Source organism: Centrocercus urophasianus, unplaced genomic scaffold, assembly GCF_019232065.1.
Source record: "Centrocercus urophasianus isolate 14NV4802_14NV808 unplaced genomic scaffold, USGS_Curo_1.0 seq_20, whole genome shotgun sequence".
NCBI lineage: Eukaryota > Metazoa > Chordata > Aves > Galliformes > Phasianidae > Centrocercus > Centrocercus urophasianus.
Genome location: NW_024884756.1, coordinates 10,173,589 through 10,200,951, shown reverse-complemented (window position 1 = coordinate 10,200,951; position 27,363 = coordinate 10,173,589). Strand labels below are relative to the sequence as shown.

At 45.6% G+C, this 27,363-nt stretch overlaps 1 long non-coding RNA gene across 2 annotated transcripts in view; it reads left to right on the top strand.

Moving 5' to 3' along the window:
* LOC122162346 overlaps positions 1-27,363 on the top strand; it is a 223,795-nt gene that overhangs the window by 161,751 nt on the left and 34,681 nt on the right. For both annotated transcript variants that reach the window (XR_006169480.1, XR_006169481.1), the window contains 2 exons: positions 406-491; positions 3,640-3,726. This is a non-coding gene — a long non-coding RNA (uncharacterized LOC122162346). The remainder of the gene's footprint in view (positions 1-405; positions 492-3,639; positions 3,727-27,363) is intronic.

The following is a 27,363-nucleotide window of genomic DNA, read 5'->3' as shown; positions in this document are numbered from 1 at the left end:
CAGCCATGTGAAAATATGACCCTTGTAATACTGCCAAGGTCAGAAAAATCTGAGGAGATCTACTGAGTAAGGGCTGGTCCTGCAAGGAGAAGCTGTCCAGAGCCAGCATGACCATGTTGCTGGGCAGCTCTCACCAGGGCAGTGTCAGGGCCTCTGCTGCCCTTTTCAGTGCTTGCTTGTGCTCTGCTCACAAGTACTAAAGTTCCAGGCCTTCTCCAGCCCACCTGGCTCTGGGCACTTCAATCACTTCTGAGTCTGAAAATCACATTGCTCCAGAAAGGTTCATGAAACTTCTAAGAGGGAGTTGGATCTTCTATAGATCTTCTTTCCATGCTGTTTTCTTTGCCTTTTGCTCTGTTCTAAAAATGATACAGTTATTAAACAGCTTTCCTTTCTACTTATCAGGGCCAGCTTGAGGAAGAAGGAATTGTGACTCTTCCTGCCTGCAAAAGTATGCCTGCTTGGAAAGTCCATCTACAAATCCTAAAGAGGTATGTGAACAGTTTGGGGCAGTTCTGGCGAGCACCAAGTGCTAGAAGGAGGACATGTGCTTGTACAGAAACACAATAGACCGAGAGGCGGGAATGCTGTTCCTCTGAAGTTCTCCTTTGGATTTCCATAGATTGACTATGAAAGACCCATACCCTCTAAAAGATTTGGGCTGAAGTAATAGCCAAGTGCTCGTCTCAGGCAATTCAGAACTGCTGAGTGTTAGAGCTCTGCCATCCCCTGGTCAGGTAAGCTGTGTGCGGGCAGGCCACTGGCCTTAGGCCTCTAGCAAGGAGGCCTTGGAGAGGTCCTGTGGCTTGTGCTGACCGTTTTCATAGTGCCACATTGGTGCCCCATCGCTGTCACAGCAGCATCCAGTGAGACATTTGTGGGGAAAGCAGCTCTGGAGATTGTCTGAGTCCCTGTGAAGGGGGGAAAAAAGACGAAGTAGCAAAAAGTTAATTAAAACTCTTATTATGAGGTGGAATTTAATACTTTAAAAAAATGCGGTGTGACCCAGTGCAGCACTGCAGCTGAATTAATCATGAATGAGGATAGTAATTTTTAATTTTTGTGTGCATGAGAAAAACACTCAACTGATTTGACAATTAGAGCAGGGTAACAGCATTGCATGGCACAATGTGAAGTAGTTTTTCCCAGTGGTTTTTGAGAGGGAGCTAAACAGATGTGCTCAAATATTTACAAGTGCACAATATTCACATGCTTTTCAAATGCTGACCCTGCTGATTCGCAAAAGTCTGCTTCAATCTGGAGACCAGCTACTGCAGTGACATGGACTATTTATCATCGGTAACACAGCGGCACTACCGCCAGCTCCCAGCATACTGGTGTGCACAGTCATCTCCTGCTCTACTGGCAGTGCTGCACCACCTCAGCAGCTCACCTGAGTCACCGAGGTGGGCCATCACAGACCTGGCAGCAGCAGGTCCTGGTGACTCAGTCCCAGTCAGGAGCCTGTGGGGCAGGAGGGGCTCTTATGCCACACCACAGCAAAGAGAAACAGAAAACAGCAGGTTTTGAGGCTCTGTGGAAGGATTTGAGGGAAACAGTCCCTCAAATCCTTCCACAGAGCCTCAGACCCTGCTGACTTAAGCCTGCTGACTTAAGCCTGAGTCAAAATAGAATCCAGCTCCCTCCTCTTGGCTGTGCAAGGAGGTCAACCAATAACAGAAACTGATCCCACTCTAAAAGCAGCTATCTCCCGAGAAGATGCACAAAATACACACGTCTTTCTTAACATTAAACTTGCTTTATAATGCCAACTGCAATTTTGCTATAATTAAATTTCAGTAGAAAGATTAGATCCGTGCAGACCTGTGTGCAGCACTGATACCACGTGGGTCACAGAGCTGTTTTCTGTCTTTTCTGACAAGCAACTGCCACAATGTTGAGCTCGAATACTGTAGCTTCTATTTAGTTATCTGCTCTAAACTATTTATTGCCTGCTAAGAAATGATGCAAAAATTCTCTGAGATACACACAAAAATATACCAGCACATCCAAGCTACTGTGCTTGTTGAGGACCATGGTAGGAAATACCTGCTTAGGTTCTGGGAAGTGGTTTGTACAAGGATGAGGAGAAAAGGGAGCATTTCAGATTCAGGACTTTGGGGTTAAACTTTGTGCTCTGCCCCAGGCTCCCTGTTAACGGTTCACAAGTCCTGTTCTTCGAAGCACACTGTTGAACAGATTCGCACCAGACCAGGTGCACTTTACTGACACCTGCACAACTCATGTGCCCTGCCCCACCCTGAGAAGCAGTCCTGTGCTGTTCTTTGAGGAGTACTGCTTGACTTACCTGCCTGCACTAGAGCCGGTAGATAAGTCTACTCCAGCCAGGCAGGGCTCTTCCTTGCTTTTTAGCCAGGTTCAGCTCTTCTACCAGCTTGGGAATTCCTTCCATTGAAGGATGAAGGGGTAAGGTCACTAAGGCTGCACCCATTCATTTCCAACTGAAAAGTGAGTTCAGCTACTGCAATAAAAATTGGAGTAGCACAGCTGAAAGGGAGACAAGAGTGAAGTAGTCCTGGAGGGGCCTGTGTTACATGTTTGCACTATGCAATTCAGTGGGGTGAACAACCAATTGCTGACATCAAAGTGAACACTGAGAGGCCCAGTGTATTTGGCCACTTAGCTATGCTCAGTCACACTTCAATTAAGAGCTGACAGTGCCAGCTAGGATTGTCCATGTAGCTACCAGTACAGGGTGTTTCATTGTCTCATTTTCCTCAGAAGGGGCCCAAAGAAAAGTCACGTTTGTTCAGCGCGAGCTGTATTTGGGGAGGATCAGGTAAGCCAGATGGCAGTGTCAGTGATGGATGGTACAGATTCCGTAGGGCTATGCCTGAATATCCTAACTGGAAAAGCCACACTGCACTGTACCTCATTGAGATATTGACTATTGCAGCAGTTGCTTTACACTGTTCAATTGGCTGTGTAATTGCTTTCACAAATTAAACAAAAACAATGGTGAAAATATGTAAAATGTCACCTGGGCTGAATTGTGGTTCAGATCCCCAGTGAAAATGAGTCTGGCAGCTTCCCCTCACTTCTTATTTGCTCAGTTTCAGCTTGAATGCCTTTCTGCTCATAGCCCAGGATGGTGCTGCAGGTCAGATTTTGATATGTTGTTGGTGCTGCAGTGTGAGAAGCCCTGCTTACCTGGCACAGGCTGGGGTTATTAGCCCCCTGTTTTCCAACCCTTCCCTGTCATCCCATGCCTTGTCTGATTTTTGGTTTGCTGTGGTTGCTCTCCTGGGTTTGTCTGCTTTGCAGGGCAAACAAACAATGCTGCACTTTCCTCTTGAGCTTATGTTTCTTTCCTTGTAGCATTTAGCCCTCTAAATGTGGCAGTCGTTCATCTAGTGAAGGCAATTGAAGGAGTGAGAAGGAGCCACATCCTGCAACGGCAAAATGCCAAGTCAGCAGGTCCCAGGCATGCTGACTTTTCCTCCAGGCAGCAGTCAGACAGTGTGGGCACGCCCTCCTGTATCCCCCATGCTCTTTGGGCAGCAGCTAGAGGGAATTAGCCAGTCAAGGTTCAACCAGGTGCCTCTGCATTTCAGGCTCTTTCCATTGCACATTTGTGGAGGTTGGACTTATCTTCACTTTCTTTCTCTCCTTTTCCAGCCTGTTTATGTCACCTGAGCTTAGGAGCGGTGTGGAGCTACTGAATCCAACAAAGCATCAAGAGATGCTGTCACAACCCTACATACAGTAAGTGCAGTTGCAATGATCCTTCTCACAGGTTTTCAAGGAGCAAAGGTTACCCAGATGGCTACAATGCATTATGTCTTCCCAGTGAAACTGAGAGCCTCCATGCCATTGAGATTTTGAGTTGCCACAGCTGGAATCACAGCCACAGATACAATGTTTTCTGTCAGGCAGGCTGGAGGAGCCCGTGTTTCTCACCAGATAGATGAGAAACTTTTTAATAGTTTGCAAAATTATGATAAGCTCTGCAAGGCCATTTAAAATGGATAATCTTCAAGTGGTATTAAGGATTAAAATGGGTCTGCCTTGAATGCCTTTATGGGCCCCTCACAGGCTGTTCAGCGTTATCAAAAGGTGATTTTAAGAGTTTGTAATAAATACGTTCCTTTGGGGAAGATTAGGAAATGGAGTGGGATTTGCCATCCTTCTGCTACCTCCAAATTGCTGTGCTCTAACTGAATTAATTTCCTTAGGTCTTCCTTGAACTCCAGAGTGCCGGTTCACTTCTGATCTATTGTTCAGTGAAGAGGTTTGTCCTTAGGGGGAAATGTTTGCTCCAAGAGCTAGGGCGATTTCGTATTTGATTATCAGCCTAGGAGAAATTAGTCAAATTAGGCTTTGGCTTAGAGAACACTTATGTGTATGTTTAACCTTCCATTCCTGAAGAGTCCTTTAGATTTCAAAGTGCAATGAAATAAAGTGTGCCAGCAGAAGTCTTATGGGGACTAGGGACTATGACAGCTATTTATTCTCAAAGCAGCATTGACTGGCCTTGTTCAGAAAGCTTTCCTCAAGCTGGCTCTGCTCGTCCTGTTTAGTGTCCATCTCCTTAGCTTTGTTGCAATCCCAGCCTCCATTCATGTGACTTTTCCCTCAGAAAGGAGAGATGGAATAAACATAAAAATAAATTATTTTTGTGACTGTTGCGTCTGTTGAGATCCCTTTTAAGCAGGTAACAGATGATAAATTATTCCTTCTTATTGTGTTCTAGCCTTAAGAGGGCTGGTACTGAAATTACTGGGGGATTTGGTGTTACTAACATTTTAGTTACAATTACTTGGAGATTTTATCTAACCAGATAGAGTTAGTGAAAATACCTTCCTTAAGCATTCATTTGTCATTTCACAGTGTTCCATATTGACTAAGTCCATGTCCTTGGGCAACCAAGTTGTCAGAGTGGTAAAGAAACCACCATAATTATCCTTCTCTGCAATCTGTCTGAGGTCTCTATTTATATATAAATACTGTTGTATGCTAGCTAATGGAGTTAAAGTATGATTATGAAACTTTCACATTTCTCAAAAAGTTGATGGATGAACAGTTTCTTGTGGAGCCCGGCAGATAACATACCACCTACTGCAAGTGTCCTAGCAATTAGCCTAACTGCTATTTCTGGCTGCCTAAAATCAGCTTGAACACTGAAACTTACTAATTTGTTGGAACAGTTTTAGAGAGTAATTTCTTTTGATTTTGCCAAATCTATTTGATCTCTGCTAATTCTAAAGCAGACTTTTACCTCCTTGGCTCCTCATCTGCCTGAACTTTGTGGTCTGGAGCCAGCATTTCCAGTACTTTTGTGTTGACTGACTCAATTATTCTCCTTGCTGAGACACTGAAAACTTTAAGACTGAGATTCTCCAAGTTTTCTCAGTGCAATTTGAGGCATTTCTTGAGTGCAATTTGGAGGCCTCAGCTCAGGCATAGTACTGTGGAAAGTAACAACAATATTAGTACACCGCTGAAAGATTTCCTACTTCTGTAAGCTTCCTTCAGTGATGTGTATGTCAGCACAGAATACTCAACACTTTGCTCTATCATTGTTGACTAAAGCATAATTTTGTGTTAATGTTGTCCAAATGGATCTTGAACGCAGGATGTTCGATTTCTCAATTTGGTTAAGCATATGATGACCGAAAAAAAACAACCCAAGAGGTAATACAAGAAGGGAAAACATGAATATAATAATTCATATTAACCACACAGTCGGATGGCTTGAGAAACTGTTGCCTGTATATCCAGCTCATACTGATTTTGGCTAAAAAATAGTCATAACTAGAGGTTAGGAGCCAGAAAACGTATTGAATTGGTTTAGTGACCATTTCAAGGAATAACTGAGGAAGGAGGGAAGGGGGATCTATGAGGCTTCCATTGTGCTAGCTCCATGCTGCTGGTGTTCCCAGTTTGCACAGAGGCTAGAAAACATAGTTGGGCTTGGCAAACAATCCTGTCCCAGCTATGACTACATCCATCTGCTCCTTTTATTGTGACAGTCCCCAACTAACTAATCCCAATTTAACCCAGCCTGAAGATGCATGCTTCCTAAATTCCAGATTACAGATTTTGAGTCTGTAGTTAGTGCTTAGACTTCAACTGTGGGGTTAAGCTCTGAGTCAAGAAATTAAAGTGGGCAAGTGGTCCTATTGCCTTCTGCATTTCACACCCTTAAAGTTAATCCTGTTTTTAGACATGTTGATGAATCAGCCAAACATCTTACTGCTGAAAATGCAGAGATTTTACTTTGACAACATGAATAATTCTGTTAGCCTCTGTGAGGCTATTCATGCTTAAACAACAGAACCAACATTTGAACACCAGGACCTTGCAAATCAGACAATAAGCTGGAAAACGCCACTGAGAAATAGACAACTTTTAATTTGCCCTGTAGTACAGTGGTATTTAGATATTTTTGCCTGCAGAATCATAACGGGCTATTGAAAGCACGTGTGGAATCTGAAACATTTATGGTGCAAACATATCATGTCAGCATTCTCCTACACAAGAGATGATGAAACTTCCTAAGATGAGAGCCTATGTAAATATGTGTTATGCATCAGCTAGGCAAACAGATGAGGAAGTGTTGTTTTTAGAAGCTCCAGATGATGGCCATGATCCTTCAGTGTGATTATTGTAAGGAGAGACATACACCCATGTGCAATCCAACTAATTTATCCTTGGCAGATCCACTGCAGGACCAAGCCACCAGTTCTGCACAGCTGCCAGTGCTGTCTGTGATTCAGGAAAACTGAGAAAAGCTGAAAAGGCTGAACTTGTCACCCTGAAGGAGAGAAAAATGCCTCAGAAAACCTCAGGAACCCTTCCATCCATGCTAAGAGAATATTTGTTCAATTAAACATCTTATACCTGTGTGGCAGCAGCTTGTATCTCTTCATGTGCAAAATCCCTGACTCACTGTTAGTTTCTGCCCATAGTACCTGTCTTAAAACCCCTCAGACTGAGAGGTGACCCTTCCACTGGGTTTATCTCCTCCTGGCCATTGAAGGTCACTTCAGCAATTCCTAAAGAGCTATCTTCTTTACAGAAAACACTTGAAGCAACAGGGTGATTGCCAGTGTCAAGCCTGGAGCCACAGTCAAAGAAAAGGAAGTGCCCTGCCCCTGTGAAATATACTTTCTCCAACCCCAGGTTAAAAACAACAACAACAAAAACAATTAGACCTTCTACTGCTCAAAGATAGCTATTAATAAACCTGCCGTTTTGCACAAGTAACATGTATGTGCATATGTGTCTATAAAGGAAAACCAATGAAACTATCCTCCATAAATTGTAATTGCTTCTTTTGTATTCATATTAATACTTACTTTAAACCCCGATGTCTAACTCTTCATGAGCATTCCTGTCTAGAGAAATTAATTTATGCTTTGTTCTGAAAGCATATCAGCAAATGGGCATTGATGCTGATAGCCATTTATTGCTCCGGCAGTGAGGTTAAACAGCTCGTGCTTTTAACTGCGTGGTACAAAAGATATAAGACTATTTGCTTGAGATATTAATCCAGGATGACCTGATATAACATCACAGTAAAAGAGCTTTTCCCAAAGAAGGGAACTGTGTGCTCTGCTCAGTACCTCCTGCTGACTCTCTGCTCCCAGTGAATAAACAGACAGCTGAATTCTCCCAGCCAGGTGTGATCCAGCAATGAACTGGCAGCACATCCTTGTATCTGCGAATGCCAAGTCTGACTCACAGAAGCAGCCCACCGCCAGCTCTGCAGCCAAAATGCTTGCTCCATTTTCTTAAGAATCAACAAAATACCACACGAACAAAAAATTCTCTTAGTATATATCTCCAAAGAATGAAACACCTTGGCGTACATACAATGAAGCATCATGTGTGAGAATGGTTTTTCGTGACTCAGCCACCATAGATGGTTTCATGGAACCAAAAAGGGAAGCTGTGAGTGAAGGAAATGATAAATGGTCTAATGATTAAAGATGATTTACAAAGTCTAATCTCTACAGATGACCTCGTAATTTGAAGGAGAAGAGCTTAAATGTTGGAATATTTCATCTGAAGTAATCTGTTCACCAGAAGAGGGAAACCACGTGCCCTCAGACTGCCGCTGCTGAATTGTCCAGCATGTTGGCAAACAAAAGTACATGCTCCGTTTGCATATTTGTCCTGTGCCTTTTGTGTCCCAACTTCAATTCTATTCTGTTTCATTTTGTTCTTCTGTTACTCAGAAAAAAACCCTGAAAAACATTAAACTCAGCTCCTCAGCTCTAAGAAGGCTCTCATGCAATCATATTTTCTCTTGACCATAAAATGCACAAATGGATTTGAGTAAGTCAGTCTTGCTTTGGTTTGGTAATAAGGAAAAAAGGTTAACAAAATACATGTTCATATGCCTAAAGATAAGAAAAGTTATGTGATAGATACCAATGTCTCAACAGTAGTCCACAGGATGCAACTCTCACAGAATAGAAGAAAAATCAAGCAACCTCATGGTTAATTGCCGTAATGGAATACTGATAGTTGCCATTGGCTGAGCAAGAATTCACATGTTGCTGATCCTCTAATTCCCTGTGATACTTTGGATGTTAAGCTCTGAAGCAGTGTTGAATTTGGCAAAGTGAGGACAAAAACCCATTCCTATTCTGAGCATGCTACTTCAGCTACTTGCCTTTCATTCAAGAAAGGGATTTGTTGACAGCAAAATTATTTTCCTAGAAAAACACTAAATGAGAAGATGACAAATGCTGTTGTGAATGTTCACACAACTCCAGGAGCGATCAACCATCATTATTCAGACAGGCCTTGTGCAGGAAGGGATAGCGCTAAAATCTTGAAATTTGGCAAGAATAAGGTTTTCAATAAAGACTAGCACTTAGTGTTCTAGTTTCATTAGCCAGATTCATACTCATTTGGAATTGACCGTGTGCAGTGGAACATCTTGGCTGTATGGATGCAATTAAGAGATGCACAGTGAATAGTTGCCCTGCAGTTAGTGTAACATATGCTCCAGTACTTCCAGACGTGACTACTGTAGTTGGTAGCAAAATCCTGATGTCTTCAACGAAACCTCACAGTTAGTCATATAAAAATCGCTACGTGTGAAAGCAGCTGCTTTTTCCCTCTGTGGAAAATGTGTGGAAATGTGTGATAGAGAGAAGAGGAATCCATGTTGAGGAGCTGACTGCAAGGCCAGTAGGTAAAGCCCTGGCTTATTGCATTCAGGAGGCACAACGGTATTCCTGCCCAGTCTGTGACCTGCTGCTTGCCTTCTGGCAGATGCTTTTATCTCTCTTACATTTTGCCTTGTGCATCTCAATAAGAAATCCTCAGCCCAACCCTTGCTAAAGGCATCAGAGCATTCTCCTCAGGTTTCATAAGCGTCCATGTAATGTGCTTAACATTTATATCTCAGGGCCATACGTACTGTAGGCTTGGTCACTGTACCAGACCATTGCCACAGCATCTTCAGCTTGGGGACTGAGGTGCATTTGGTGACTCTGACGCCTTTTTGATATAAGGCAGTAAAAGGCTGAAGTCTTACAAGGCAGCGATCTGAGAAGCAATCTTGGTTGCAGTGGAAGCAGGGGACCTGAATTCTCTTCACATCTGATATGCCAACATCCAGGGCTGAGCTTTGCAAATTGCATGCATTTTCTCAGGGTTCTGCCCAAGCACTGGCTCCACACAAGCCCTAGTGGGACTGTCCCTGGTTCCCCATGCACACTGGCTAACCTGAGCCCATCTCTCATCATGACAAGCCTGGTGGATGCTGTGCAGGCTCATCTGGTGTTCCAGCTCATGGCAATCTCTCTAGCTCTGAAGGTAGCAGAGCTGTGCAGAATCTTTGGATGGGGCAAAATTATCCCGGCAAGGTAAAACTAACAAGATTTTCTTATCTAATATGAGCTTATTTGTATAAGGCTTCTAAATGTTCAGTAGTTTGTACTCCACTGCTGTGTGCTTTATTGCTGTTTTCTGGAATCAGTAGAGGAAGTAACAAATTAACACAAGGAAAAGTGTTCTTGCAGCAGCACCACAGTGGGGAAAAAGTCATTAACTGCTGGAAATCCACCCAAAAGCATTTCTTCAATCTTCCAAGATTTTTTAAATTGGTGTTCCAGAACCCATAGGTCTGTAATGGGTGAAGCTTTGGAAAGGTATGTGCGATTCTGATGCCAAATTTGAAAGGGATTTCTTATGCCCTTTCCGGACAAGCTTCCTTTTTGCAAGCCCAGGGGTTGGAATATTTCCCTCCTTACTCTGCACTCAGAGTCTTCTGCTTTCAAGAAATCTACAGGAGCTGGGACTACGGGTGCAGCTCTTTCTTCTTCCTCTACAGATGCCATCCCTATCCAAGAGCAGAGGTCTGTCCACAGGCCCCTCAGCTGCAGGCCCAAATTGCCTGCTCTTCCAGCAGAGCTGGAGTTTCCTGCACAAATTTGAACTTCTACACGTGTGAAAAACACAAGTCATACTGTGCAAATGGAGGCCAGATCCTGCCCAACCATGGCAGATAGCAAGTGACTCAAGTGCAAATGCGCAGCCTAAACTGTAAGTCAAAGAATGTGAACACCCCTCCTTGCCCCAGAGAAGGTTTTGGAGAGCCCTGCCTGGCTCTTCCTCCATGCAGCAGTTGATAAAACATTGCTGCAAGGTCATGGACAACATTCCAGCTTATCTAAACTGCAGGTAAATACGCCTCCTTCCCGAAGAGCATACAGAAACAGCTGCTCAGCATTGCAGCGTGTTACAAAAGGTTCCTTGTCTCTTCAAGGTGGTTGTTCTTCAAAGTAGTGTTCTGAGAAGTGCCTGCCACCTGCACCTAACTGTGATGGCTGGAGGGGAGACTAGAGCAGGAAAAGGCAAGGATGCCAGTCTCATGGGTTTGCTTCCTATAATTTTTAATATGCATTTGGGAATTAAGAAGAAAAAAGTCAGATGCTTAATGGACGAAACTTTTGAGGCAGGCAACGTGTCAAACACTTCTACTGCCTTAGAGCAAAGCTCATTTCACACTACTTACCTCACATACACAGACAAGGCTCAGTGCTGCCAGGTTTGAGGTTGTCCTGGGGCAGAGGCAGGAGCAGGGCCTGCCCCACTGAGCCCAGTGCAAGAGGTGTGGGTTCCCTGCCAGCCCCACAAATGGCCTGGGAAGGAGACAGCCCTGCATTTTCAGTGTTGTAACCAGAACCGCATGAGAAAAGGCAACCTGCACTGCACATGCCAGCAGAGAGGCAGCCTGCTGGGTGCTGAGGGGCCTCCTGGTAGGAGGCAAGAAAATGCACAGAAAGAGCTGTGTTCCACTGCTGTCCTTTCTTTTTTTTTTATTTTTGGTGTAAAACCACCCAGGGTAATGTTTGTTTATCGTCCTGGGCTTGCCTGTGTGAATAGAGTGCTGAGTCTCTGTTTAAAAGCCCCCACAGTGGGCAAGCTTTATAAAGGCCAAATTAAAACCATTAATTTGCTGTGTGATCAATCAGGATGACTGACAATTGATGGAAATGCTTTAAAACAAACAGAATCTTCAAAAATAAATAACTCTGTTCTTCTGAACTGAGCACAGCTCTTCATCTCCCCTCAAACATTTCTTTTAAGATACTGTTTACATAGATTTAATCAGTTGTGTCACTAGGGCACAGCAAAAGCAGCAATGTGACCTGCTGAGATTTAGCAGCAGATTGCGATTTACAATCAAGACAACAAGAGTCACTGAAGTGCATAGCTCCCACCCCAATTACTAATTAATCAGACCCAAAGAGGTCTCCATAAAAGGCATAGTCGTCAGCTGTGAGCCCTATAAATCCAAAGGGCTTTTCTATTTTTCAGGTAGAAAAGGTGACCTGGGAAGTCATGCATCTTGTGGCTGGGAGTTTGTTAACGTTAATGATTTGGAATCCCCTCTGCTTTTTTTCCTCCTCTCTCCTTCCTGTGCTTGATAGTATTGCTGCTGGCTTGTTTGCAGTAAAGCAGTGCTCAAAAGGCAGTCAGATGCTGACTGGGATGAAATGTGTTGGCCAACCGTACTTGAATGCGTGAATGTTCCCCTGCTTGTGGTTGGTTTGGCTGTTTCTTTTAAATTTCCTTAAAAGTGTTAGCATAGCAACAATGTTTGCAGTGGTTTTCAGTGGGGGTAATGCAAACATGGTGGCTGGGGTAGGAGAGAGTGCAGCTCAATGCACTGTCCCATGCTGTGGTGTACCAATCTTGTGTGTGTGTGGAGCTCTGTGTGCTGGGCTCCTGCTGGCTTTGCTGGAGCTGAGGCTTTGAAATCTACACTGCTACGGTGAGCAGTGCTGCTCCCTGGGGCTGGAGGAAATTCCCCATGTCCCTTAGCCATCGTCAGCTCCTCTTCTAGGGACTGGAGAGTGCCCACTGCCCTTTGGCTCTAAGAGGCTGGGTTTGGTGGGCTCTGTGTAACATCTCAATAATTGCTCAATGTGTTTTTTTCAGTATTTCAAGGCAAAAGAGATAGTGCTGGTACTGGGGGGTGGGGTGGAAAGAGAAGAAAATAGTATGAGGTAGATCCTCTCATTTGATTTTTTTCACTTGCTTTAGACGCTTCGTCTCATTGCTTTTATGGTCAGGCCAAACCTTTTTGATGCTGATAGTTCAAAATAGAATCCCACAGCTTCTAATGTAAAAATAATATGGGCTTTAAGACAAAGCCATAAGATACTGCGAAAACAGGAGGTCCAGTGTGCCACTTAAGTAGGCTATTTAATTACAAATTCTGTTTTTGAAGGACATCGATTCATTTCTTGAGAATTAGAAGTAACAGGATAAAAACATGCTGGTGATGTTTTTCTAGTTGCTTTGTTAAACGCACGGCTGTGCACATTGCACAGGGGAAAGAAAAAACCTTTCCTCCTCTCACCCTCAGCAGTGTACCCAGGAGCAGAACTGCACATCTGTAAATCAATGCATCATTAGATTCTCATCAATTTGTAAGCTTCACTTGGTGTATGGCTAAAATAATCCCACAAGGGTAACTGAAGAAATGTATGGGCCTGAAAGCAAACAACTCTGGCCAGCAGAAGCACTATTACAGGTGGGGTTTTTTGGTTGCTGGCTATCTCTTTTGTTGTTTTCATTTTGTTCCTCGCAACAGTCCACGCTGAATAATTATTTTAGGTGCACTGCAACCAGTATATTCATTAGCTGAGGATCTCTGGACATATTAAAAGAACACAGTAAAACAACTAATGATGCACTTGAGCAGTAACAGGTTGTCATTAGAGCAGCATCTGCTCTCATCAGAGTTAATTATTCAGTTGCTTTGTTTTCCAAGTAGGTGTCTGGTAGAATTTAGCAGAATCTTAATTAAAACACATTTTCAAACTCCATGAATGCTCATCTCATCTGAAGAAATCAAGACAATTTCTACCATAAACATCAAGCTTCAGTTGAGCCATCAAGCAGTGGCAGGATTCCAGCCCAGGCAAGGCCTGGGCATCGGCCACTGATGCCCCAGTATGTTCAACCAAAAAACTGCCCTGTGCACAGATCACTGACCAGCATATGTGTGGATCTGGCTATGGGGGTACTCATCCTGGATAATTACTGCATTGCACAGACACCAGGGGTGCTGCATGGGATCTCTGAGCTGCTCCCCAGAGCATGGTGCGCCTCCTGCTTGGGTGCAGACCTGCCCTAATGCCCACTCCTACCTTCCTCTGTGTGCCCTGGAAGATACTGCTGTAGGCAGCTCCTCCCAGCTGACTTCCAGGCAGATGCTGTTTATTTCAAAGCTTTTAGTTTCTCTTCTTTCTTCTGTGACTCTGGGGGAAGGCTAACCTCCCCCTTGGAAAGCTGTTCATTCAGTAGCTGCAGATGTGCCAGAGAAATTCCCCTTTTGGATGTTTCGAGCCCAGCGTGCACCTGTGAAGGTGCTCTAGAAAGGTGGTGGGAGCAGGCAAGGCTGTGATGTTCTCCCACTTAGCCAAGTCCTCATAAAGGAAATGGCCCTGCAAGGTGCATGAGCCAAGGCACAGTTTGCTCTGCTCCAGTGCTGATGTCGGCTGTTGCTTCTCAGGGTGTCTGCTTTATTGGATTTTGGCAAGCACATACCAGGAAAAGTTTGGTCTAAGAATAAAAAGCCTTATTTCCCAATGGCCAGCACAGCATATGAGTCCTCAGCTTGGACTCGCTTGCTGCGGTGCATTGACTTATGCCAGGAGCTGGCCAGGAATTTTCTGTCATAAAAATGCTGTTTCACCAAAAGGAAACGTTTCATGGAAATAGAGTATTTACAGACAGGCTGGGTTCAGCCCCTCAGTGAGGTGGGAATGTTTCCATGCTTGATGCAGGAATTATTTTTATGAAGACTGTTTATGAATGATTATATTAAAAAGTGGTGGTTGTTGCTTTGGCTTGTTTGTTTTAATGAAAGGGATAATATCAAGACTGTCCTTTAATATGGCATTCTCAAACTTTTTGGCATGGTGGTATTTTAGAATTAGAACCTCTTCCTCAACACTTTCAAACTCCCCCAAAGTTAGGAGAAGTACCTGCTAACTTAACAGGGCAAGCTGTAGCTGTGTGCACATACACGTGCTGGAATCTCTGTGTGCCCCTTCCCCAACCCCCTGGCTCCCTGGGGAGCATGCCAGCACACACAAACACAACTTGGGTTTTCTTTCTGCTCTCCTGATCCCTTTGCAAAATAAGAGCTCTCCCAATCAAGAATGCCTGTTTGCCTGTCATGAATTGAAAAGTGGAAATCTGAAACTCAACTGTATTTTAATGGCTTTTGTGACTTTTTTTTTGAGGTCTTTTCAAGGGGCTGAGTGAGCAAACCGTCCTGTGCAGTGTCACAGGACTTCTGACTCCACTGATGGAAATACCTTCTGGTTTGGGCTCCTTGAGGGAAAACGCCTCTGAAGAACACCACAGCGTTTGTTTACATCTGGGCTTCTGCTGAATGTAAAGGCATAGCTTACTATCAAAGGCAGTCCTGGTGCCAGCAGTGCAGTGTGTGGGGCGACAAGGGACCCCCACGTGGGGCAGTCAGTCAGGGGAGCCATCCTTCTCCTCACTGCTGCTTCACACTTCAGGCAGCAGTATGACAACCCAAGCTCAGCCACCCCACAAAGCCACAGGTTCAGCCTTTGTGTTAAAATAAGGCCTGTGTCTAACAAATAGGTGCACCCAGCCTGTGCAGGCTCAGCAGGCCACAGCAGTTCTGCAGGCTGAGGGCAGCAGCCAGCGAGGAACTCGTACCCTTCACCTCACCATTTGGGCTGGGCAATAGGATCTGGTTAAATGCCCTGAAGGTGGGGAAAGGAAAGAAAATGAGGATTTTATTTGGCTAAATCAGTATTTATTGAAACCTTTGAAGCACACTTTATTTCACTCAGAACCCAACTTAGGTTGCTCGGACATGGCTCGGACTGAGTTTCTGGTGCAACTCCATTTCCTCTTCCCCAGCCTGTTCCACAACTCTTTCATGACACTGTCAATACAGCCAAGGATTGTTTGGCAAGTTCTCACGGACCTACATCCACATACTGGGAGCAATCCCAGTAAGGCTGAGCTCATCACCACCAGAGCCCCAGCTGGGTCCCCATTGGTCTGGGCAACAGCTGCTCAGTTACCTGGGCAAGCTAATTTTGTCCATTGGTTGCAGCTGCAGCCCCGAGAAGTTAGGCTGTGAGCTGTGGAGTTGGGAGGGCTGCCCCATCCACCATACAGGAGGGCTGATGCTGCTAGAGGACAGTGAGATGCTCAAGCTCTGCTAGGTAAGCCCGTGTGAGCTGCTTGCAGCCCTGTGGTTGGTTTCGTTGTGCTTGCGTGGTGTTATTGTGGTTGGTGTTGTGACAGTGATATTGCCTTTTGTGCTGCTTGAACCCTTGAAATTGTGTCCAAGTGAGCTATAACAGAGAAATGGAGAGGGAAGCATGCAAGTCAGTGCTAGCAGAAGGGATGAGGGAAGCTGCCCACTTGGGTGGAAACCTGGAGGATGCTCGTGGTTGTCTGCTGCGCACTGTCTGTGGCTGGAGTGCGGCCACGCTCAGCCAGCCGGGGCTGCTGGCTTCCCCTCCTCCAACACAAACTGGGATCAGCTCAATTATGCAGGCTCCATGCAGCAAAAGCAGAGAAAGCCAGAAAGTCCTCTGTGACATTTATCTCTGTCTTTATTCCTGGGGGGGAGAAAAACATGCACACAAACCCCTTCTAATGAAAATCAGACAGTGTGAGCAAGTGGTGCTGAAGCAAAGTTTTTCTGCTCCTAAACTGTACTTCAAGTCATTACAAGCTCTGCTTGCCAACGTTACAGTAGCTGAAGCAGTATGTACAGCCTGTGATACGCAGACTGGAGTAAAACCTTCTTCATGACATTTTGTTGTATGGGAAAGCTTGAGTTTTTGGAAGACACTCCGATAACACAATATGGAAAGCATGCTATCTTAGCATTTCCTACGCCGACTTGGAATGCCTTCTGTTTGGAGAGGATCCACTGGCAAGTGAGGGAAGGTCTGAACAGTCAATTTAGATTTTTCTTTTAAATGTATTCTGTATGCATATACTGTAGTTATTTTGAGATTTTTGCCTTCTGGAATGATTACTGTCTGATACCAGCTAGAAAAGTCATTATGCATAAAGCATAGGTGTGCAAAGAGTTGGATAGCTCGGGGTAGTCGTGGGTAAGCCCACTAGGATTTGTTAAGAGAGATAAATCTTGTTTGTTTTAAGCTCCTATTCTGCACCTGCAAAGCCATTACCACCTCTCTTTAGATGTGGATGAAAAAACTAGTGAGCCAGTTCCTTGACCAAGAAAATAGCCATAAATACACAATTAAACTACAATCAACCATAGAGGTTGCTTTTTGTCCTTTGAAGCATGGTTTTGCTGAGATAGCCAGGAGCAAATGCAGCAGGTGTTGCTGGACCACGTGTGTGTCTTGTCTTTGCCAACAGTGTAGTCCATCCTTTTGGTGGCTATGTCCCTCCATGCGAGCTGAGGGGCTCAGTGGTGTCCTGAGAGAAAGTTGGAGCCCTGACCCCCTGTGAGATGGGCACAGGTCTGCAGGACTGCACCCACTTGCCCAGGGCAAGAGGAGGGCCTCGCATTCCATCCCGAACATGCAAGGTCAGGTCCTGCCCACCAGCAATTCTAGTTTGGCACCATTGTGGAATAGGAGAGCCCACACATCTGTTCCAAGGAGCTTACAATTTGCAGGGGAGTACCAGTGAGTGGGATGGAATACGTAGCAGCAATGCCCGTTCCCTCCAGCTGGCTGTGAGAGGCGGGAGGGTTGGTGCGGAGTTCCATTGCATCTCTGTATGGCTGGAACCGTGTCCCATCAGTGTGTCATGGGCAATGTAAAGCTGGTCACCTCTGCAGTGTGCGAGCAGCTAGGGAAAAGCAGTCTAAAAAGAGCATGCAAACAGAAGGGAGCTCCTGAGTGGGAAAGAAGGGAAAGAAACAATTGAGCTTTTAATGGAAAAAATACATTGCTGCAAGAGCAGGAGAACTCATGAATCCTGCTTTTTCTCTGGCGCTGTCTCCCACAGCTTGATGATCTTGCGTTCGTTCTGATGAAAGCTTTTCCTGCGGCTGGAGTATTCATATGTTGCTTTCCCCCTCTAGGATCTGCAGTATCTAACAGTAATTTCATATTGCAGCCTTGCTTCCTGGAGAGGACAGTAGCTCAAGACTCTGTACATGTTTTCTTGAGACTCCCAAGAATTCGATACAACTGAGCTTTCTCTGTGGCACTAAATGGGGCTTAAATCTGTCATCAGAGAGCAGCAGCACCACAAAGGGTTGGGAAGTGAATAGTGCAGTTGCATAAATCTTGCCTCTTTAAGAAACCAGTCTGGGAAAAGATATACATAAACAACGTGCCATTGCTGTTTGCTGTCTTCGTCCATATTTAATCAATATCAACAGATGTTTTAACCACCGCATGTCAGCACGCACCATTATTTGCAGCCCATCAGTAAATAAAAATAAAATTGGGCTCAGCCAAATCTCATGATCTGCAGGAACACAAAGATGTGTCTGGGAGAGCTACGGGAGCATCACAGTTCCCAGGGCACAGTCTCCCCCTTTGTCCAGGTGGCTGCAGTGTCCCATGTACTCTAGGGGCCATCCCTTGAGCAAAACTCATATAAGAGCCCGGAGTTTCATCACTGGGCTCTTCACTGGGATGCTGGGCATCAGACCATCCTCTCTGCTCCTGCACAGTTTACGTATATATTTTGCTTACAAAATCTGTCTATCAGTTAAAAGGGGGCAGTGTTACAGAGCTGTGGGCGCACGTGTTATACGTTCTACCAGCAGTAATTCGTTCCTTCAGTTATATCTTTAGTGCATTCCTTGAGTAAGATAATCATAAACATGGTTTAAAAATAAATAAATAAATAATAATAAAAGGTTAATGAAGTTGATATGAAAGGCAGAAGTTGGCCAGATAGTGGGAAGAGATTGCTGCAGCCATGAGGCTGGGATTTCTGCCCCTGGGAGGGAGCAGAGCTGCAACTGGTGAAGAAAGAGCAGTGTGGGCAGGCTGGAGCAAGGTGCTGGGCACAGGTCAAGGATCACGCTGCTGGCTGTGCAAGTGTGTGTTTGCTGCAGCAGCCCAGAAGGGTTTTTCAGCAACTTTCCCTGCGTGTGTTGCTAACAATTCACCCCACAGACTTACCAAGTGAGCAGAATCGCAAATGTTTCTCTTCACAATGAGAAGTAATCAGAGAAGGTCTGAATGGCAAACAGCGATCCAATATATACATTTGTCACAGATATAACGTAGAGTCAGCCCAGCCTTTTTGATGTCACGTAAACATGTCACTCTTAGCCGACTCCATTTTGTTCAGCTGTGGCCGCACAACAAGCAGCACCAGTTCTGCTCCCTCATTGGTCTCATTACCCTCAGGGCTGAGGGGGGAAGAAAAGTTTGCGTTTTGTATTGCAACCCATCCAATATTTAGACAACCTGTTGAGAAAGAGATGCACAGGGAATGAATGGGCATCCTGCCTGCGGTGGGCCTGGCTCCCTTACGCCCGGCGCCTGTTTCTGAGGAGCAGTGCTCCCATGGGAGCAAATGCTCACGTTCTGGTGGCTCATTCCGACTTCTGCTATGTGCATGTGATGTATTGGTAGGCTCTGGTGCTGGTGTTGCTGTGAGGAGATTGGGACACGGGTATCTTCAGTGTGCTGCTGGAGGGCCAGCGAGAGCAGCTGAGCTCACAGAGGCAGGAAGGATCCCTCTGCTCCCAGCCAGCAGCTAATGAGTAACGAGTCCTTTTATGCTTTCCTTACATAATAGGCTCCAGCCAGAAAACTAGATGTTTCCTCATCAATAAAGTGAAAAAGAAACTCCCAATATTAAAGGAACTGAGATGCAGTTGAGCAAGCCTTATGTTATTGTGGTTAACAGTCAATAAGGAAAACCAGAGTTTTTGTTCTGCTAACTTAAAAAGCATCAAGCTGTAAATATCTAACTCAATTCTATTTTAGTATTGTGCTTTTTTTTTTTTTTAAATTCACGAGCAAATTTCCTCCCAAGGTTTTGGTGTCAGTTTGCTTCCCCCCTTTCTCCTTTCAAACTGTCAACCAAATTATATGCAAGAGCCTTGCCTTTTGAAAGCCTGGAATTTTTTGCATGCAAGTAAAAAAATTTCGTCCCAAGAGTGCCACATGGCAAGTGGGGATTTTGGTGCTTGTGAAGTGCCATGGAGGAGCTGCATGCTGGGGGGCTTACTGTGGTGGAGGAATGCAGCTGCCACTGAATGCAGCCATGCATTGCTGGGCTGCTCTGTCCTGTATCCTGGAGAAATGCTGGGTTGGTTGGAAGTGATTGTTCTGAGTGGAGAAAGCCAGAAATCCTCATGTAGGCGGTGGCAGCACAGCCTGCAGTGAGCTTTCCTTCTGGACAGGGGCTGGGCCAGGGACACAGGCTGCAGCCAAGCACTGGAGATCCAGCAACCAAGGGTAAAACATTATGAGTAATAACAATTGCTCAGCTATTCAGACACTATTTATAAATAGGCAAAGCTGTATGCATACATAAACCATTGAGTTGATCCACAGATCATGCTAATCAGTAAATATAGCATTGTTGCAAGCCCTTTACACAAAAATTGTTATTTATATATATTAAGTGCTGCTAACAAATACTTTAGCTTCAGTATGTAGAGGAGAAAAGCAATTTGTTTTGTTGTTCTGTTTTTTTGCCCAGACTGCTCCTAATGGGCCACATGCCCGCTCTCATAGGACGACCACCTGAGGGCAGGGACTGCTGCCACCGTGTGCGGGCTTCTGGCAAGTTCCTGCTGCAGGGCAGGCGCGCTGCGAGTCCCGTGGGACTTCACAGCCTCATCTAGGGAGCAGGTTTTAATTAGAACAGCCCTCGCCGTGTGTCACACCAGTACGTGGAGAGGCCGGGGGGCACGGTAGCCAGCCTTTCCCTGCTTTGGTCAAGTGTGTTTAACAGCTCATAAAGAACCCCCTGCCAGGCGTCTCACTGCCTGCCTGTACCCAGGCTGCCTCCCGCCCCAGCACAGGGTTGCGAGGTCCCTGTGTGACTCTGCAGCGAGCCCCTCTGCTCTGCGGCACGCAGCACATGGGAGCATATGGCTCAGAGTCTGGTTTGTTTGTTTGCTTTAGGTTTTTTCGTTTCTTTCTATTTTGGTTTACTGTCACAAATAATTCAATTATCCCATGACTTGCCATTTCAGTTATGCATTGTCTCTGTTCTCGTTTGACTCGGGGGCAGCTGTTGAGCTCCCCGGATTTAGGGCTCAGATCTGCTCATCATTATGAGAGAGCACAGCGCGGCCCGCCTTGTAAAGCCAGCAGCCCTATGCGGTGGCGAGGGTTGGGGTGGAGGGACATGGCCCAGGGAGGGCCACACACAGCCGTGGTGGATCCACATCCACAGCACTTGTGTTCAGGGGTCGGTTCCAACTGTCATCTCAGCTCTGCAGACAGCTATGGGCCTTCCTTAATTTTGAGCCTCGTCTTTACGTTCCCTCCAAGTTCTTTCTCGCCACTCTGAAGCCCAGTAGCTCAACACCAACCCCTTAGCCTGCATGTCAAAGTGATGAAGGAATGAGGAGTGGAGGTGTTGGAGCAGTCCCTTGTTCTCAGCACCTGGGGCGCCCTGCACCAAAGAGCTGAACACGGCCCCATTGATATGGAGCTGGTGGCCGATGGGTTGGGCACTGCAGCCCTCTCTCAGAAAATCCACTCAGCTTTGAGCACTGCTGATCAGATGTCCAGTGTTTGTATTTACAGCTCCCTGTGCTGCTGGAGGTGGCTGGATGACCTGTCCCCCAGGCATGTGCTGAGTGGAGGACATTTGCTTGGTTTTTACCTCTGTTTTTCTCTCACTCGGTGGATTTAGGAGGCATGTCCTGTGGGAAGATAGAGAAGCAAGTAATTTGGCGATCCCTAGCTGGAGCTCTGCAGACATACAGATGTTTCTCTTTTTAATTTGGAGGAATGCAGGCCTCACAAACAGGGTGGTTGGTTACAAATAAAAGCCCACAGCTCAAAGGCAAATATTTTGAAGACAATGTACAATAAGAGCCTTTTTTTTAGCCATGTAAAAGCTGTTTTATGAAATTAAGCTGGAAATATCATAAGTGGGAAATGACCACAGAATAAATAGGAACCTTTTAGAAAGACAGCAAACATGTGTTATTTATTTTCCTAGTAAATGGAAGTGGCAGATTCAATCAGCAAGAAACATCAGATAGTTATGACCATTTTAATCACATAAAAAAAAGTTCATAAGTTTTGTTTATGGTACATTTAACAACATTTTCAGTTTAGTACGAGGGGAAGCAAGTAACCCCTATTTACCAGTAAACCAGAGATAAGATGGGAACGTTCCTTTTAATAGAGGGAGAAATGTGGCGAGAGGTAGAACAGAGAAGTGTCTGTGCTGTTACCTTTTGCACTCTACATAAACATCTGGAAGGCATTAAAACCCGTTGCATCAGAAATATTTTAAAACTATCAAACAGCTCCAAAGCATGTACTGTACCCCATGAAATGAGACAGCCTTCATGCCTGCCATTTCAGAAGGCTTCTAGGCATGCCATAGAGCCCAATTTTATGTGTGTCTATCTCTGCTTGTATTTGCTTGAAACCTTTAAAGTCACGTTTGGAAACATTAATGCTAGCTGTTAATTTTAGCGGTGGGGCAAAGGGATGGCTACGAGATGGCCCACCAAGGTTAAATCCCAGAGTAAGAACAAACTGCTGATGGTCTGGCGGTGAAGTCATGGTGAAGTCTTGGTGGATGTCTTGGCACTGGGGACACACAGTGCAAAGATTCTTGCCCTCTGCACTGGAAATTGCTCATCGCATGTCAAAGCTTCACAAGTCACGTGTTACCAAGTGAACAGCAACAAGCAGATGTACCAGTGTTGTGCCCTGGCCTTCCTGGATCACACTTCTCATGGCTGCTTAGGGCCACAGGCCCAACGTGGCACCTTGGCCCTGTGTGTGGCCTGGGAGGGCTGACTCTGCTGTGAGGTGAGGGTGCTTCCAGCAGTAACTCCCTTCCAGTGAGAGGGGAAGGGTCCTGTTTGGGGGCACAGGGGTAAAACAGGAGAGCAAAATAGGTACAATGGGGTGTTAAGTCCACACAGTAGAGATTGATTTGTATAAGGAGATGATGTGCTTTTGTGGATCCCACATGTAGCATTAGCATCATCCTATTCTGAGTTGTACTACTATAATGCTGACACTATGCATAAAAATTATATACCTGCATGAAATGTGTACGTTATGAGGTATGCCTGATATCATGCACTAAGTGAAAGTAAGCAATGCTATGCATATGAATGCGATTTCTATCCACATTCTGATCTTTGCCTCTTGTTAAACATGAGCGTTCTCCTAAGAGACAGCAGCAGGTGTAGGGTAAGCCAAAATCCTTGGGATATCAGTTGTGCTGAGTTCTGCAGGGCAATGAACCTGGGGGCAGCAAGGAAAAGCAGAGGGAAAGTTTCCTCTGAGGAGAAAGGAGGTGCAGTGGGGCAGCAGGAAGCAGCCCTTGGGGAGGAGATGGATAGTGCACTCGGAGCCAAGGAACGAGGCCAGTCATGAGGTAATACTGCACCTGGGCAGTGCAGCCTCCACCATCCCACTTCCTCTCATCAGCATGGGCAGGCATCACTATCTCTGCATGGGTAGAGCAAGCATGTTGCCTGGAAAATTCTGGGGTGGAGAATTAAAAATGAAGAGGGGGGAAAAAAGAAAGTAGGAGACATTCATCGATTCAGTCCTACTATTTTTTTAGGTTCAGTCCCATTATTTTCTCGCTGGCAGGTGAATGAAACCCATATTTCTTTGACAGAAACAAACATCTGTGTAATGTAACTAGATCGGTGCACTAATGCCAAAGGCTGTCTGGATGAGGGGTAAATCCTAGCTGGTTTACAGTCGACAGTCTAGCATCCTTGTAGTGTGACAGGGTGTACTCGCCAAGCCAGCTGGTTTAGAAAGAGGGGGAAATGTTCCAAAGAAAACTTTGTGCTGTTGCGCTTGGTTCTAGACCGAAGGCAAGATAGCATTCCTGGGGAGTGAGTGCAGGAACGTGTCTTTGCTGTCCATCCTGGAGAGAACTTCTGTAATCAAATTAAATGCAATTTCTTGCTTTCACTCTCTGACTGAGCCAGGAGAAGGGGTCATGAGATCCTCTGGTGCTCAAACCCTCCAAAGACCTCAGGGATGGGAGGGGCAAGTTTGTTGTGGTTGAAGTCCCCAGATGTGTGGCATTCGGCTCTGCTTGTCTGAGGGCAGCACAGAGCCATAAATCTTTAAGATAAATGCACAGCACGCATTTTGGCATTTAAAAATCTGTGCAATTTAGTACCGCTCAGTTTGTGTTTGCTTTAGGATGATGTCTGTGAACAAAGTCACAGGAGGTGTTAATAACCAAGTAAAATTGCAAAACCTCTTTGTTTTGTTTTGACTGCAAGTCCCTAAATACATAGTCACAGTGCAGAAAACAAGCTCTTGTCAGCAGTATGGTATCCACGCCCCAAGTGTGGGACCATTGCTTGCATCCCAGTCACCCTGGGAGGAAGGTGTTTCGTGGGCTCCTAGCACTGTGCTGGGCTCTTCAGCAGGAAGAAGTCAGGAGCTACTGGCCCTGGGATTTGCTTGTGCCCATGAGAGTCAGGTACGCACAAGGTTCAGGAGGTGTGTGGTCCTGGCTGGGCAGATTCGGGCTGAGAAACCAGTGTAGAGCATTGCATGGTTATAAAGCTGTCTGTAATGAGGTCATAGTCATGCAGGCATACCTTGGCCACTTTGGCAAAAGCAGTCTCAGTACTGGCATTTGACAGGTTTGCTGATGCTCTCAACTGCATATAAATAGCATACATGGCTACCTGTAGCAATATATGTCTGAAAATAAACAGTGCTCTGTGGCTACTGAGTCAGGAGGTGGGCTGTGCTTGATCTTAGCGCTGCTCCCTCAAAGGATTTCCATCAAAACTCATAAAACAGTCATAAGGCTGCGTGTGAGAAACAAGAAGATCAAGATGGGTCACTGAGCAAATAGCCACTACTTGCTTGACTGTGAGGCTTCTCTGTTCTTGGTGCAGAGCATCGTGAGGCCTGCCTACAGTGCTGCCAGGAGTCCTGAGCAAAGTGATGCTACTTTTGGTACAGTGGTGGGTGCACAGCAGCAAATTTGTGCAGCAGGGAATGCCCTTCTCCCGTGGTGTTTTGCAGAAGGAATGAGCATCCGTGATACAACAAACATTATTAGTTCAAGCTATTTTGCAGAAATGTTGCTCCATGCCAGCGAGCAACCTGACAGTACAACATGTCACCTGATAGGGAGCACAGCATGCAGGGAACTCCTTGGAGAAGGCTTCTAAGGCTTAATTTGGTCAGGAAAACAGCATAATCAACCCAGAGAGAAGAAAAGTGAACTCTTGCTTTGCAGTATTCCTGCGTGGAAATATGAGTGATGCAACTCCACCAAGGCATGTTGGTCGTAAGGTGCAGTTGTCAGCGTGTGGAGGAGTCTTGCTGTGCTGGGTTACCAGTGCTGGCTTTGCCAGTGCAGAGCAGTGTATGCTCTGTGCTGGGGCAGAGAGAGACATGGGTAATTAAGCCTCCAAAATGCCGTAACACAGCAAGGTAGTCTGCGTTTCATCACAAGGAAAAAAACATTAGACAATAGCTGGAAGAAGCTTAGCTGTTTTCTCCCTCTGAAACAGATCTCCCTCACCGCAATAGCCCTTTCCTGCTGCATTCTTCCTATAGGGTTAACATAAATATTTTTAAGTTCTACTTCAGGACATGATGCTAACTCTCCTTGGCCTTTGCAACTCAGAGGTGGTTTGCACTGGCACAATCATCCTGTTCTGGCCAGTGGCAGAGGGACAGGTTCAGTGCTTTGTCTGTGGCCCATTTCCTGTGAAACCTGCCCTGGTCCTTGTATGAGGAGCAGGTTGTAGAGTCCCGTGTGGAGCTGGGGGAGCAGGCTGATGGCCTCCCACAACATGTGGGAGTGATTACAGAAAGAACTGTGCTGGATAGATCCCAGATGAGTTAACTTCATAAACTTGTGGTCTAATTAAACCACATCCTTGCGTCTTATCTGTCTTCCTGCGTGTCCAGAACAATGCCCCAAGACGAAGCTGCTACTGCATTGTGCCTGCATGGAGCATCAGGATCCAATAAGCCCTCCTGTACTGGTGAACTTGCAGGGTTTAATCCCCCAGGAGGTCTTTGCCACCTGCTGTCATCATCAGAGCCTGTCTCAGCTATGCTGCTCAGTGCCCAGTACCATCCCATGCTGTTGAGGAAAGCAGATGTGGCGTGCTTTGCCCTGGGAAAACCTGGGGTGCATGGACAAGGGGTGAGAGAGGAGAGGACTGGATTTTGTGTTGTCCTCCAGCCCTTCCGGACTGTTTTCTTCTTTACAGCAGCACGTTTCATCCTTTTGCATGGCTCTCTTTCAAGTATGGTTATGTCTATTAAGTAGATTCATTAACCTTGAGCAGTATGGAGATCTTCGAGCCGAGCAAACCTCATGATGTAAAAGCTCTATGAAGTCTTCAGTAACAAAGTGAAAGGCCTGTGCATTAAAGGCTCCCCCCTGCTCACTCAGAGATTTAACACTGCATGGTCCCTCTGTAGCTGGGGCACCTGCTGGGTAGAAGTGCATACCTGGTGCCATCTGCAGGGGTGACTGAACAGGGAGAATGTGAGGCAGGCAGGGCAGCCACACCAGGGGGTGCTGCTGGGGAAATGCAGGAGATGCCAGTGCATTTCTGGCCCCTGCCTCTCTGCGCAACCAGAAAGCAAAATTATGTGCGGTTAAATGACTTGGAAGGGAAAAACTATGATAGAGAGTCCTAATAGGAAGGTTTGTACTCTGCATATCTGGTATATGTCTCACTGCAGAAATAAACAGCCCTTAACTGAGAAGTCTCCATGGACAAGAGCATAATAAATGGAGAGAAGATGGTTGTATCATTCTGCTCAGTTGGTCATTACATGGAATTATAACTATATTATCAATAAGCCTCAATGTCATTACTTTGCTATACTTGGCAAATGCACCCATGCACTCAAATAAACATTCTCCATTAGAAATATTGCAGCCCATTTGCTAACTTCAGCTCCTCAGGGCCTCAGTCTGCAGCTCCTTGGTGCTCACCTGCCTGGGGGGTTCCACCTTGTCACCTTCCACGGGCTCTGGGTAGGGCTGGCCCTCCTGGGATGTGGGCAGAGCGGCCAGCTTGCACCTGCCCAGCCTGCTTCATAGGAGTGGGAATTTCCATGCTCATTTGGCTCTGTTGGCACTCACGGCCTATGTGGTAAATCTTGTTGCAGGTGTCAGGATATTTGGTTTTTTTTTTTCAAGGGAGAATTAATAATGATTGTTTCCTCCCTAGTGAAGATAAGTGTCCGGGGAGACTTGAGCTATCATGTGTTTCATGTATATGGTCTCAAATTCTTCTGTGTCCCTTTGCAATTTATTTTCACTCAATTAATTTTATTTTATGATAAAGTAAATGGCCCACAGTGCTGATGGGCATTAGCTGTGGAGCTATCACATTATAATACAATCAGGTTAACTCCTAGCACCATAAGTTAACACTCCCATCTGCCGCAAATAGTCCCAAATGATTGTCTTTTTGTGACAGCACAGCTCTAACTGTTGGTCAGACACTGAGTTACCATTGCTTACCCAGGGAGCTTGTGCCCCATGGGTGGCTGTAGTGGGGGGCCTGAATTGCCTCTGGAAAGGAACAGAGGGGTTGGATGTGTTTGGGATTCTTTGTGGAATGTTTTTGAATTGTGCTGTTCTCAACATGTTGAACTTCTAGGGGTTTTGAGCAATGATAGGAAAGGTAGGGTCTCAAAATACATCTCGTGCTTTCAAAGCCACTATGAA